The sequence below is a fragment of the Marmota monax genome, unplaced genomic scaffold (assembly GCF_021218885.2).
Source record: "Marmota monax isolate L192 unplaced genomic scaffold, Marmota_monax_Labrador192_F-V1.1 WCK01_AAM20220418_F8-fsc00038, whole genome shotgun sequence".
NCBI classification, from domain to species: Eukaryota; Metazoa; Chordata; class Mammalia; order Rodentia; family Sciuridae; genus Marmota; species Marmota monax.
The window spans coordinates 4929882-4944042 of record NW_026692498.1 but is presented as its reverse complement, the minus strand read 5'-3'; the positions used below and the strand labels follow the sequence as shown (position 1 = coordinate 4944042).

The following is a 14161-nucleotide window of genomic DNA, read 5'->3' as shown; positions in this document are numbered from 1 at the left end:
GTTGTGGCTTCCTTTCATGAGAATCATGGTTTGGGATTGGAACAGAACTTAAAAGATCATGGATACTTGGAAAATTTATGTCATGCTGAAGAATGGACTTGGAGACAGCAGAAATCACAGTATTTAGGTGATCCCTTAGGTGTGTACTGCCGCACAAGACCACAGTTTGTGTTGCAAGAGTGAAGTCAAAGCTGTTTATCACTGAGAGTTAAGAACACATGGTTAATTCCTAATTGCTTTTCTTTTGGTGGTAGTTCTTGTCAGTTGTCTTTATGTGGTGGATGAGGGGACAGTGACTCCTGGTTTTCTTTTGTTGACATAGAGATACCAAGGGTTTCTACTGACTTTGGACCATGAGCAGGTCTCATTTGCCTGTCTGTGAGTGAGACTCCTGCCCCTTCACTCTGAATGATCCCTTTTCCCATTGTGGATTTCTTATCCTTGCTTCATTGCATAACTGTAGGTGGATTCAACAGTCATGCATTTGGCATCTGTCAGAGGCATAATATTTTGCTGCTAAGGTACTACCACGTCTCTGTTCTTAATTCCAAATATATTTTGGTAGTCAGGAATGCCCAGGTTCCAGCCACTGTGGTGGCATATGGCCTGTAATCCCAGCAAATTGGGAAGCTGAGGCAGGAGGATCGCAAGATTAGGCCAGCCTCAGCAATTCAGCAATTCCCTGTCTCAAAAAAGCAAAAATGCTTGGGGATGTAGCTTTAAGTTCTGAAGGAGAGACATGGAATATTATGGATCATAGAGAAACTTTAAGGCTAACTAGTTGCTCTGGGGAAGTTCAGGGTAATGGCGATTTTGGTGGAGGGAGGTTTTGGAGTGAACGTTTATATGCAAGTTTTTTTTTTTCCTTCAAATGATTATGTTATATACATGTTTTATTTCACATGTATGTATATATTTCTGGCACCTTGGATATTGTACAAATAACTCTTTGCTGTGAAGTCACATGTTATATAGAATGTTTTTTCAGCATGCCATGGTCATATGTGCCTTGAAAGATCAGTCAGTATGTTAGCAGATGATTGAGCCCTTTTGATTTTGTTCTTAGTATCCTTACACATTCCATACTGTGACCAAATAGTTATATTGAGATCTGCAGATTTTTTTCTGCAAAGGGCCAGTTGGTAAATATTTGAGGCTTTGCAGGCCAAATAGTCTGTGCAGCTCCTGGGTGGGCTGTGTGTGTGAAAGCAGCACAGCCAGTGTGTAAACTGAGGAAGGTAGCCGTCTTCCTGTGGAACCTCACAATCTAAATAGGTGGTGGGCTGGATTTGTCTGTGGCCCATAGTTTTCCAGTACTCATTCTAACCTTCTTTAAAAATTTGAATATTTAGTGAGATAAGGAGTATATATTGTATGCAGATATTCTTAAAAATTAAAACTGACAATTGTGTACCCACTGACTAGATTAAGAAATAGAATGTTGTCACTGCCTTTGGTTCCCTGTGCCACTTTCTTGTCTGCCTTCCTCTTTCTGAGCTCCTTAAGACATTTTATTTTAAGGCTTTACTTTTATGGTGGTGTCATCTATGAGTGTACCTTTATTTAATAAGTTTTGCCTCCTGTTAAACTATACAAAGTGAGTCACTTTGTTCTGTGACTTTTTCCTTTTCAACATTGTTTTTGGGATCCATGCATTCAGTTGTTTGAGTACTGTGTCTTGGGTACTGTTCCAGTGCTGGGTATGTTAGTGAGAAAAGCAGACAGAAGTCCCTGCCCTCCTGGAGCTTTCATTTTAGTGGGAGAAAGACAGTTAACAGGTGAGTGGAAGGTTCAGTTGCTATCTGGTGATAGAAGTAGGGAAAAGAAGTAAAGCAAGGGAAGTGGGTGAGTGGGCTGTTTGCAGATGAAATGCAGTGATCAGGTAGGCCTTGCTGAGAAGAGGTCCTGTGTAGAGGTGAGGGATCAAGCCCTGGGCCCACAGGTGGAGGCAGCTTTACAGGCAGAGGGTAATTTGTTGGAGGGGCTCTAGGAGGCCAGTGTGCCTGAAGGCAAGTGCCAACAGGGCGCTAGGGTGGGTCTCCAGGCCAGGTCTCCAGGCCTAGGCCTTTGTAAAGATTTTGTTATTTTCTTTGAGAGGGGAAGTCAGTGTTTTGAGCAGAAGTGTGACATGGTATGGTTTCTTAAAGGTCCCCCTGTAGCTGTGTTAAGAATAGCTGTCCCTGTGCTGCTGGAAGGAGGCTAGAGGCTGTGGCACTGATCCAGCAGAGCATTCATGGCAGCTTGGACTGAAGGGGAAGGGGGTAGTGTGAAGTGGTTGGATTTTGGATCCTTCTTGAAGGGAGAGCAGACAGGATTTGCTGGCAGATTGGGTGTGGGTGTGAGAGAAGTGAAGGATGATACCAGGAATTTTTGCTCACAGTGGGAGTTGCCATTTGTGAAGAAGACTTTTGGAAGAGCAGGTTTTGGAAGTAAGATCAGGAGTTGGTTTTTTTTTCTTCTTTTATTTAAATATTTTATTAGTTGTTAATGGACCTTTATTTATTTATATGTAGTGCTGAGAATCAAACCCAGTGCCTCACATGTGCTAGGCAAACGCTTTACTATTGAGCCATAATCCCAACCCCAGGAGTTGAGTTTTGGACCTGTATAGTTTGTAAAGCTTTTAGAGAGCAGGCTGGAGATGTGTAGGATGAAGGTCTCTGGAGTTCAGGGGAGGGTTCTGGGCTGCTGATAGCAACATGAATCTTCCATGTTTAGATGACGCTGCAGTCTTGAGGCTGAGCCAGGGTGCCGAGGAAAGGAGTGCCCAGAAAGAGCAACCTTGGAAGTAGGAGGAACCAGGCAAGTGTGGCAGCAGTGAAGCCTGGGGAAGAGTCCTGAGAGAAGTGGGAACCTGTGCTAGATGCTACTGCCCTAAGGTCCAGTGTGGTGAGGGCTAAGATTTGTCCCCTTGTTACCACTGTTGACCGGTGACGAGTCCTTGCTTCCCCAATGTTGAAGAATAACACCAGAGAAGCACGCCGAGGCAAGGTCAGAGTGGAAAATTAGAAGTTTATTAAAGGACAGCAGAAAATACTTCTCCCGGAGGAAGAAGGGGACCCAAGAGGTGGAATCCATTGAAGGGCGAATGTAGGTGGGAAGGCCCGAAGGGTTGGGACACACGTGGGCCAAAGAAGTAATCTGGGCACTTCAGCATCTTCAAGTTTGCTGTTCATTAACATTTCTTTGGGATGGGCTATCTTCAAATCTGTTGGGGGCTGTTTCCTGGACTTCATTAATATTCCGAGAGTTGCTCAACTTTTCCTGAAATTCATTTTCAACATGGCCTCCATTTTAGATTTCACTCGATATTAGACCCGATTTACCTAACTACACTGACTGCCTAATTTTAAATCTGGCTTCACCCTGGCATTGGTGGCAGGGAAGTTAAGGATGACCATGAGAGCCTTCCCAGGCAGGGCAAGAAGGCCTGAAGTCGGGGATGGAGAGAGGAGGACTGCAGACACTGTTCTGTCAAGGGGGTTTGCCACAGGGATGAGAGGAGACTAGGTTTTGTTGTGATGGGAGAAACCACAAGGTTTTGTCATTTTGGTGGGAAATGAAGTAGGAAAGGTGACACTTGCTGGAGTCTGGGTCTTGAGAAGACATCAGGGACTAGACTGCCGGCCCATGTAGAGAGTTGGTGTCCATGGGTTTCTGTGTGAGAGGAGGGAAAGCAGATGCAGGGCGGTGGAGCAGTGGAGTAGTGGAGTGCAGGGACATTTTCTTTCCTGTTTTTTTCCTCTCAGTGAAAGTCTGGAAAAAATTCTCAGCACTCAGTGAGGATGAGGGGGAGTTGGAGTGAGCCTGAGAATGAGGAGAGTGGGGAAAGAAAAGATGTGAATGGGAACCAGGCCTGGTGGTGCACCTCTGTCATCCCAACAGTTTAGGAGGCTGAGGTATGAGGTCATAAGTTGGAGGCCAACCTCAGCAATGTAGCAATACCCTGTCTCAAATTTAAAAAATAAAACAAACCCAAAAAACCTGATGATGTGGCTCAGTGGTAAAGCACCCCTGGGTTCCGTCCCCAGTACCAAAACAACAGTAGCAGGAATGGGTTAGCAGGTAAGGTGGGTAGGTGACCTGCCTGAGCAGAGTGGCCCCAAGTTGAAAAGCAGGACAGCACAGTTCTGTTGTTTCCCTGGAAGCCCAGCATGTGGTTCTTCATTTATGGGGTTGTGGTTTTCCAAGCAAGAATGGCAAAGCAAGGGAGAGACTGGGAAGGGTGGGAAGAGATATGAGGTTTGTCCACAGTGACAAATAGAACTGCAGTTTATTCCTTTCCACTTTTGTGTTATATTTGAGGCTGACAGGGTCTCATTTTACTTGCCATCTTGTCATTGGCAAATAGGATTGTTTCCAGTGAGAGAGAAGGCTGCTGTCAACAATTGCTAAGTACCTCTCCAGGTTGTAGGCTTTGGAGAGAATTGCAGAGTAGTGGGGTATCTACCCCTTCCATTTTGTTTAGGAGATGATGCAGCTTGTTTCTCTAAGCAGTTGCGTGGGATTCCACTGCCAACAGTGCTCATGTACAGTTCCACCAGCTCTTGGATTGTCAGACTTTTTTTTTTTTTAAGTTGTAGATGGACACAATACCTTTGTTTTATTTACTTGTTTTTTATATGGTGCTGAGGATTGTTTCATACAGACTATTTCATATTTGACAATTTGGTTGTATTTTTTGTGGTACTGGGAATTGAATCCAAGGGTTTCTGCATGCTGGGAAAGTACTCTGAGCTAATTCTCCAGCCTTTTAAATTTCGTTTTGAGACAGTCTTGTTAAATTGCCAAGGCTGGCCTCGAATTTGGGTTCCTCCTGCTGAGCCTCCCAAATCTCTGGGATTATAGGTATGTGCTGGGATTACAGGTATCTAAAAAGTTTATATATAGGTTAATTTCATATCCTTGGAGAAAAATCTGCCCATATACTTTGCACTTTTTATTTTTATCTTTTCTCTGATTATTAATAAAGTTGAGCAGCATCTTGTATTTTTCTTGGCTATTTGAATTTTTTAAAATATATTTTTAGTTTTTTTTAATTGTAGCTGGACACAATACCTTTTATTTATTTATTTTTATGTGGTGCTGAAGATTGAATCCAGCGCCTCTACTGCTAGGTGAGCACTCTACTGATGAGCCACAACCCCAGCCCCGGCTATTTGTGTTTTTATTTTTGTGAAATGTCTGCCCTCTCACACTATTTGTGTAGCTTTTCTTAATTGTAATAATTCTTATATATTCTGATTTTTATTAATTATTTGTGCGACAAATACCTTTTCCCATTTTGAGGCTTATTTTTTCTGTATTTATAGGATTTTAAAAGATGATATTTATTAAAAGCGTAGAATATAAAAGTACAAAAGGAATTGGGTCCTTTTAGTCCTCTTTCTAACCTTCCTTCAACTGAGATAGATGAGTAAACAGATTTTTTATTTATAACTTGTTTTTTATTGTTTTTTATTTTTTGGTGGGGGGGGGGTGGTACCGGGGATTGAAATCAGGGGCAGTCAATCCCTGAGCCACATCCCCAGCCCTTTTTTGTATTTTATTTAGAGACAAGTTCTCACTGAATTGCTTAGCGCCTTGCTGTTGCTGAGGCTGGTTTTGAACTTGAAATCCTCCTATCTCAGCCTCCCGAGCAGTTGGGATTACAGGCGTGTATCACCACACCTGGTTATCTAGTTATTTTTTAAAGTTTTATGTTTTTTTTCCCCCCTCCAAGTCTTGCACATCTTTTTTTCTTAATGCTTTTGTGTATGTTTGGGAGTGGGGTACTGGGGATTGAACTCAGGGGTGCTCTGTCAGTGAGTTCCATCCCCATCTCTTTATTTTTTTTATTTTGAAACAGAGTCTTGTTAAATTGCCTAAGTTGGCCTCAAATTACAATCCTGCCTCAGCCGGGATTATAGGTCTCTGTCACCATGCCTAACCCTTACACATCTTTTGTTAGATTTATTCTTTGGGTATGTTATAGCTTTTGTGCTATTGTAAATGATGTTTTTAAAAGTTAAATTTTCTGTTTGCTGGGAAATGAAAGTATAGTTGACTTATATTTGCTTTTACATGCAGTAACTTCTTCAATGTAATAAATGGCCTGTGGGCTCTTTTGGGGTTTTTATGTAGATACTCATCTCATTTTTGAATAATAACAGTTTTGTTTTTTTCTTTCTCAGTAATCCTTAACTGTAAATGATCTTACATTCTAGGCCTCCTGCGCTGCTTGGGACAGCCATCACAGTGGAGAACATACATGGTAAAGGCAGGCACCATTGTCAGCAGTTTCAAAGAAAATGGTTTCATTTTTCACAATTAAATGTGTGGGTACTTTTTCTTTAACAAGTTAAGAATGATAAAAGTTAGTCATGGTAGTGGTGCATGCCTATAATCCCAGCAATTTGGGAGGCTGAGGCAGGGGGATCAATAAGATCAGGGTCTGTCTTAGCAATTTAGGGAAACTTTGTCACAAAACAAGATTTTTTTTTTTTTTTTGAACTAGGATTTGAACTCAGATGCTCTACCACTGAGCTATATCCTCCGTTCTTTTTATTTTATTTTTAAAATTTTGAGATTGTGTCTGGCTAAGTTGCCTAGACTGGCCTCAACCTTGTCATCCTCCTGCCTTATCCTCCCTAGGCTTGCTCCACCATGCCCTGTACTATTTAACTTAAAAATAATGTTTAGATCATTAATTTTTAGCCTTTGTATGTGCTTTTATATACTTATATGTCACCCATATTTGAATAAAGTAGTGATTTCCTTTTAAGTACCACTTTTAGCTGTGGTTCATAAGTTTTGCTATGTAGAATTTTATCTTTTAGGTGGGAATGTGTTCATGATTTCTGTTATGAGTTCTTCTTTGTCTTTTTTTAATCCTTGTAATTTTTTTATACCTTGTTTTTATTTTTATGTGGTGCTGGGATCGAACCCAGTGCCTCACATGTGCTAGGCAAGTGCTCTGCCACTGAGCCACGACCCTGGCCCCTTAGTCTTTGTTACTGATTGCTAACTTACTTTGTGTTAAGATGTGTCTAATGTGATTTTTGATTCTTTGAAGTTAGTTGAGGTTTGTTTTAGTACTTGGTTTGTGACAGATTTTCTTCAATATTCCACCTGTGTTTAAAAGAATGTTTCAGGTTTTAAGGTGAGGGTTTTTCATGTCTACCAGATGAAACACATTCATTGACTTCACATTGACAATAATATCCTTAACTAGTTTTTTCTGCTTGTTCTATTAGTTATGAGCTGGAGGGGTTGTTAAATTACTTGGTATGGTGGAAGATTTGTCAGATTCCTGTAGTTCTCAGTTTTTACTTTGCTTCTATAAGTTTAGAATTTTTGAATTGCCAGTGACTTACAGTTGGTCATTCTGTAAATCTTTGTCTCTAAGCATGTTTTTCCCCTTAGGGTGAATTTTGTCAGATACTACATTGCTATACCAAGTGACTTGATTGGTTAGTGTTTGCTTAAAATATCTTTTTCTGACCTTTTGCTTTCAAGTGTTTGTTTTGTGACCTTAACTTTTAAGATGTGCCCTTGAAAGTAACTGGATTGTGGTTTGTAAATTGATTCTAAATTGGTGAGTTACTGCATTTACATTATTTGGGATTGAAATATTTGATTTATTTCTACTTTCTTATGTTGTACTTTCTTATTGTACTAACATGACTTTTTTTTTTCTGTTTTTCTTATCTTACTTTATGTATTGTGGGATTTTTTCCCCCTTAAATTATATACTACGTTTGATGGTAATCTTAGATATTTTAGATTTAGAACCTGGAGTAATATCTTTACCATCGCAAGAATCTTAGCATACTTTACACTTACACCAGTTCCCAATTTGTTTTCTATTATTGGCCTGTTTTCATTAGTGCACTTAAAATCCCACAAATTAGGCATTTTTACATTATCATTCTTGAAAGTCAGTGTTGCCTGATGTCTGATTTCTGATGGAGGAGTGTTTCCCTTCGCACTTTGGTGGTGTTTCTTTTTCCATTGTTGCTGTTGAGATCATTTAGAAGTTAGTTGTCAGTTGTTCCTCTGTAGGTAATACCTACTTTCTAAGTGGTTTCCCGTTTTAAAACTTTGCCCTCTCTTCCTCAACTTCACTAAGAATTATTTACAAAAAGATTTTTATTTCTTATACTTCCTCTGCCTGAGGATTGGTACATTTCTTTAATTAAAAAAAATTTTCAGCTGTATATTGTTTTGATGTTGTCTCTCCAGCTTTTTCAGTTACCTTTTCCTGGTACTGTTTAGAACTTTCTTGTACCTTCTCCCTTCATATTCTGTGCTTTATTTAAAAAAATTAAATTTTTTAAATATGGTATGCTTCACAAATTTCCATGTCATCCTTGCACATGCTAATCTTTGTATCATTCCAATTTTAGTATATGTGTGACTGAAGTGAGCACTCTATGCTGTTTTTAACGTTTTTCATTGTTTCATCTTTCCATGTTATCTTCAAGGGCATTTTTTTCCAACTCCATCTTTGGTTTTAACAATTCTCTTTTCAGCTGTGTCCAGTTTGTATTTTATCAATTGACCAAATTTAATTTCATTCATTACACCTTTTTTTGGTACTATGGATGGAATCCAGGGGAATTTTACCCTGAGCTATATTCCCAGCTGTTTTTATGTATTATTTTGAGACAGGGTCTTGCTAAGTTGCTTAAGGCTTCACTAAGTTGCTGAGGCTGAACTTAGAATCCTTCTGCCTCAGCTTCCCAAGGTGCTGGGATTACAGGCATATACCACCGTGCCTGGCTCCATCGTATTTTTAAATTTTTGATAAATTCTAGTTCTTCACCAAGTCTGCTTGTTCTTTATTGGTGGTCTCTTATTCTGTAAGTATACTTCTTATAATGTGTTGTTTCAACAATATAGACCATATATTCTACAGGTAATACTAGTGTTTTCGTACTTTCTGGTCTGGTTTTTGTTTGTTTCTGGAAGCTTATTTCCTCTTTTATTTTTGAGATTGTGGTCACAGTTTATCATGTTCCAGTTCAACAGAAACATCCTAGCTACAGTTTTATCAGTGTTCAACAAGTATTTATTGAGCTCCTGTTATGGACAAAATACTGTCTGGATATTTAATATTTATCAAAGAATAAAATGGACAGTACTCTATGCCTTCATGAAGCTTTGCGTCTAGTGAACCTTCTGGGATAAGGATGGAGGTGACTAAGAATTTTCTCCTTGTTTTTATCATTCCAGTTTTTTCTTTTTAATATTTTTTAAAGATGTTGATGGGCCTTTATTTTATACGTTTATTTATATGTGGTGCTAAGGATCGAACCTAGTGCCTCACACATGCTAGCAAGTGCTCTACCACTGAGCCACAAACTCCAGCCCCTCAGTCCAGGTTTGCATTTCAAGAAACACTTTAATATCTTATTTATTTATTTATTTTTGTGTGTGTTGTGTGTGTGTGAGAGAGAGAGAGAGAGATAGAGAGAGATAGATATAAGGATTGAACCCAGGGGTGCTCCATCACTGAGTTACATCCCTAGCCCTTTTTATTTTGAGACAGGACCTTGGTAAATTGCCCAGGCTGACCTTGAACTTGTGATCCTCCTGCCTCAGCCTTTTGAGGTCCTTGGATTACAGGCATGCACCACTGTGTCTGGCCTTATCCAGGGTTTTAAGATGTCTGCCCAGAGTGCTTCTCACGCTGGCCAGGCTAGCAGATATGTTTATTATTTTTAGGTTGCTGGTGTTATCTGCCAGTTTGGATTACTCTTTTAGAGTCACACTATCTCTGAGTTACCAAGTACCAGATAGATGTTTTAAATAAGTATCAGTATTTAAGAAACTTTAAAAACAATAATAGAGGATTTTCATTTTGTTAAAAGCTAGCAAATATGAATGTTTCCTTTAATATGAATTGTTCCTGTGTTGATGAAGAATTTCTTAGATTTTCTTTTTATTTATTTTTATGTGGTGCTAAGAATTAAACTCAGTGCCTCACATTTGCTAGGCAAATGCTCTGCCACTGAGCCCCTTTCTTCGATTTTCTACTCTTTTACATTAGTTAGCTCATTTTTATTTCCAAAAATAGGAAAAATTTCAAGGATAATTACTGTTTTGAAATGGGATCTTTTGATTGCTAGAAAACATTAATATGACCTTTATGTGACTCCAGCCAAGTACAGAATACCAAAAACAATGTGGAAAGGGGATGCATGTCAACATAGATTATAAGTCCAGTCGATTTTGAGGAAATTCAGAAAAGAAGAGTGTGAAGGGGGTGGAGGGACTGTTTTATAAGAAAATCTTTTTTTAGGGCTGGGGTTGTGGCTCAGTGGTAGAGCACTTGTCTATCTAGCATGTGTGAGGCACTGGGTTCGATTCTCAGCACTGAATGTAAATAAATAAAATCCATTGACAACTAAGAAATTAAAAAAAAACAGTCTTAACTTTGACTAGTAAGTTAAAAGGAGGCAAATCAGGAACAAAAGCTCCATTGAGGGACCTAAAGGTGTGCAGATTGGGGCTAGTGGTAGAACTCATTTGGTGACAGTTGGCAGCAGGCCCTGTAAGTTCTGGTGCCACCCTGCTTCTGCCATAACTTTCCTTGAGGAGGGCTGAGGGTTGGTGCTGGTATGAGCTGCTTTGATCCTGACTTAGTATCTTCCAGTGGAGCCAAGGATTTTGAAATACATAGGCGGCATAACTTTTTTTCATCAGACTTTGAAAAGCAGAGTTTAATAATCTTCCAGGGTGGAAGAGGAAAGAATGAGAATGGATTATAGAAGATATGGGTTAGAGAGGGATGATTAAAAACAAACATTGCTGGGCATGTTTGTGTCTACCCCCTGATAAAATCAGAGAGGGCCATTCCTGCGCTTACCATGCTATCAGGAATAGTTTTTCCCTTCTTGACATTAGTTACTAGTTTTAGTTAGCTTTTGTGTGTCACTGTGACCAAAATACCTGACAAGAGCAACTTAGAGGAGGGAAAGTGTTTAGGGGCTCAAGGTTTCAGAGGTCCTGTCCATAGATGCCACCTCCATTGCTCTGGAATCAAGCTGAGGCAGAGCATCATGGGGACAGGGCTCTGAGGAAGAAGGCAGACATGGGGGTGTGTGTGACGGGTTATACCCCTAATGACGGACCTCCTCCACCCATTCCCCACCTGCCTACAATGACCACCCAATCAGTCCATTCAGACTGGAATGGATTGATAGGTTACTGCTCTCATAATCCAATCATTTCACCTGTGAGTATAAGTGCACTAACAGGAGCTTTTGAGTACCTCATATCCATATTGGAACACTAGTTAAGTGTCTTATGTTTAGTTTAAACCTGCAGCCTGCCATTGCTCACTTAACCTACCCTTCAGATCTGGCAAATGTTACTTCTGTTTTGCTTGGGAATGCCTGCTAGTAAGCTGTCGTTTGTGCTTGGTTCTTTACATGTTACTTTTTTTAACTCTTTATTCCTTTAAGATGTGTGTAGGATATTCCTCTTTTTTGTTTCCTCCCTTCCCTCTTCTCCTCTCCCTCCTCCTCCATCTCCCTCCTTCATCTTCATCTTCAAAGATAGAGCAGCAGCCTCAGGAAGGGAGGCAGTTTAGCCATGGTAGTTAAGAGAAACACTACTTTCTCTATATGCAAAATATGGGAATGGTATTGAAGTTCACCTTTTCCTATAAAAAATGACTTTGCATAATTTGAATTTGTGACTTTTGTGTTTTCCCCCCTAGGTATTCTAGGGTCAGTCATAAATTGTTACAGAATTGCTGGTAAAGGCCAAACTGACTGTATAATGAATAATGAATATAGCTTTTTATGGCTTTGGCTGTGAAATCTTGAGTTGTAGGATACTGTGAAATTTTATTTTTTATTTCATTGTCCTTTTTCTGTTTGGGACAGAAAGTTGTAGCTTTTACGAAACTTACTCAAGTACTAGGTGATAAATTTATTTTGGGGGAAAAACATAGAGAAGGCTAAAATCTCTTCTGATCACCTTTTCCTGGTTCATTTCCCATCTTTTGCTGATACTAATTTAATGTCCACTTTCTTGATTTTTTTTAAACATATTTTTGCATGCTTATAGGTATATCTGCTTATAGGAAAAATGTAGTGCTGGTTATGTGTGTTTTATAAAAATAACTGTGTCCAATATGTTATATATTGATCTACTTCATTCTTTTAAGTTTTTTGTATACTGAGTGTACATATAGCCTTTCCCATATTAGTGGGCTTTAGATTTTTGTTGTTATTACCAGCAATTTTACTTGCTTTTAGTTTGATATAAAAAATTATTTGTTTTTAGAATCCTTTAAAACTACACTGTTTAGTGTAGAAGTAAAATACTGTTATTAGCTGAGTTCTTTGGGTTTTTGTCCTTGCATTTAAAATACAACTGTTGAAGCAGTGGGGAGAATACTTTTCTCAGAAAGCTTTTCTTTCTCCCTCCTGAAATGAGATTGACATTGATTTTAAGTGCTATTATAAATGGTCAGTCTTTAGCAAGTCTTTTTAAAAATTGTCATTAAATATATAACAAAATTTACATTTTAAACCATTTTAAAATAAACTGTTTCTTAGACCAATTTTAGGTTTACAGTAAAACTGAACAGGAAGTGCAGAGAGTTGCCATACATATTCTTATAACATCCCCTCATATCAACATCCTTCATGAGAATGGTACATTTCTTCCAATTGATGAACCTACGTTGATAATATTATTGTCCATAGTTTACTTTAGGGTTACTCTTTATTTCTTTCCTTCCTTCCTTCCTTTCCTTTTCCCTTCTTTTCTTCCTTCCTCCTGGGGATTGCACACAGGGGTGCTTTACTACTGAGCTATATTCTCAGCCCTTCTTTTTGGTGGTGGGTGGTACCCGGAATTGAATTTGGGCAATACCCCCAGCCCTATTTTTATGTTTTATTTAGAGACAGGGTCTCACTGAGGCTGCCTAGCACCTTGCTTTTGCTGAGGTTGGCTTTGAACTCATGATTTTCCTGCCTCAGCCTCCTGAGCTGCTGGGATTACTTCTGCGCCTGGCTTCCTCAGCCCCCACCCCCCTTTTTTTGGTATTTTATTTAGAGATAGGGTCTTGCTGAGTTGCTGAGGGCCTCACTGAATTGCTGAGGCTGGCTTTGAACTCAAGATTTTCCTGTCTCAAGTCTCCTGAGCTGCTAGGTCTACAGGTGTTGTGCACCACTGTGCCTGGCCCCAGTCTTTTTTATTTTAAAATAGGGTCTCCCTAAGTTGCCCAGCCTGACCTCAGACTTTCAATACTCCTGCCTCAGCCTCCAGAGTTGCTGGTATTACAGGATCACTCAAGAGTGGATTTTTACAAATATGTAATGACATGTATTCACCATTGTAGTACATTATAGTATCACACAGCATAGTTTCTCTGCCCTAGAAATCCTCTGCTCCAATAAGTTCATCCTTCCTTCCAACCTCTAGCATTTATTGACCTTTGTACCATCTTTATATTTTGCCTTTTCCATAATGTCATGTAGGAATTTTTTTCAGGTTGGCTTTTTTCATTTAGTAATATGCATTTAGATTTTCTTTTCTTTCTTTTTTTTTTTTTTTTTTTTGGTGGTACTGGGACTTGAACCCAGGGGCATTATACCACTGAACTACATCCGTAGGCATTTTTATTTTATTTTGAGGGAGGGTCTTGCTGTTCTAGAATTTGTGATTTTCATGCCTCAGCCTCCCCAGGAGCTGAGATTATAGGTCTATGCCGCCTTTTCATGGCTTGATAATTATTTCTGTTTCTTATTTCCCTTTTTTTTTGGGGGGGGGCAGGGGGCAGATACTCGGGATTGAACTCGGGCACTCAACCACTGAACCACATCCCCAGCCCTATTTTATATTTTATTTAGAGACAGGGTTTCACTGAGTTGCTTAGTGCCTCACCTCACCGTTGCTGAGGCTGGCTTTGAACTCAAGATCCTCCTGTCTTAGCCTCCTGAGCTGCTTGGATTACTGGTGTGTGCCACTGTGCCCTGCATAATTTCTTTCTTTTTAGCATTGAATAATAATACATTATCTGAGTGTGCTAAAATTTTTTCACTTAGTTAACTGAAGGACATCTTGGTTGCTTCCATGTTGTGGATAAAGATGCTTTAAATAATCAGTGTGCAAGTTTCCAAAAAGTCTGTACCATTTTGAATTCCCACCAGTGCTGAGT

General features: G+C 39.5%; 1 protein-coding gene and 1 pseudogene across 18 annotated transcripts in view; one reads left to right on the top strand and one right to left on the bottom strand.

Moving 5' to 3' along the window:
• Nucleotides 1–6206: 6206 nt before the first annotated feature.
• Ppp6r3 (protein phosphatase 6 regulatory subunit 3) overlaps nt 6207–14161 on the top strand; it is a 125473-nt gene continuing 117518 nt past the window's right edge. For all 18 annotated transcript variants that reach the window (XM_058579663.1, XM_058579662.1, XM_058579661.1 and 15 more), the window contains exon 1: nt 6207–6317. The gene's annotated coding sequence lies outside the window, so the exon portion shown is untranslated. The remainder of the gene's footprint in view (nt 6318–14161) is intronic.
• Nucleotides 8315–8413, bottom strand: LOC124093369 (U6 spliceosomal RNA; annotated as a pseudogene).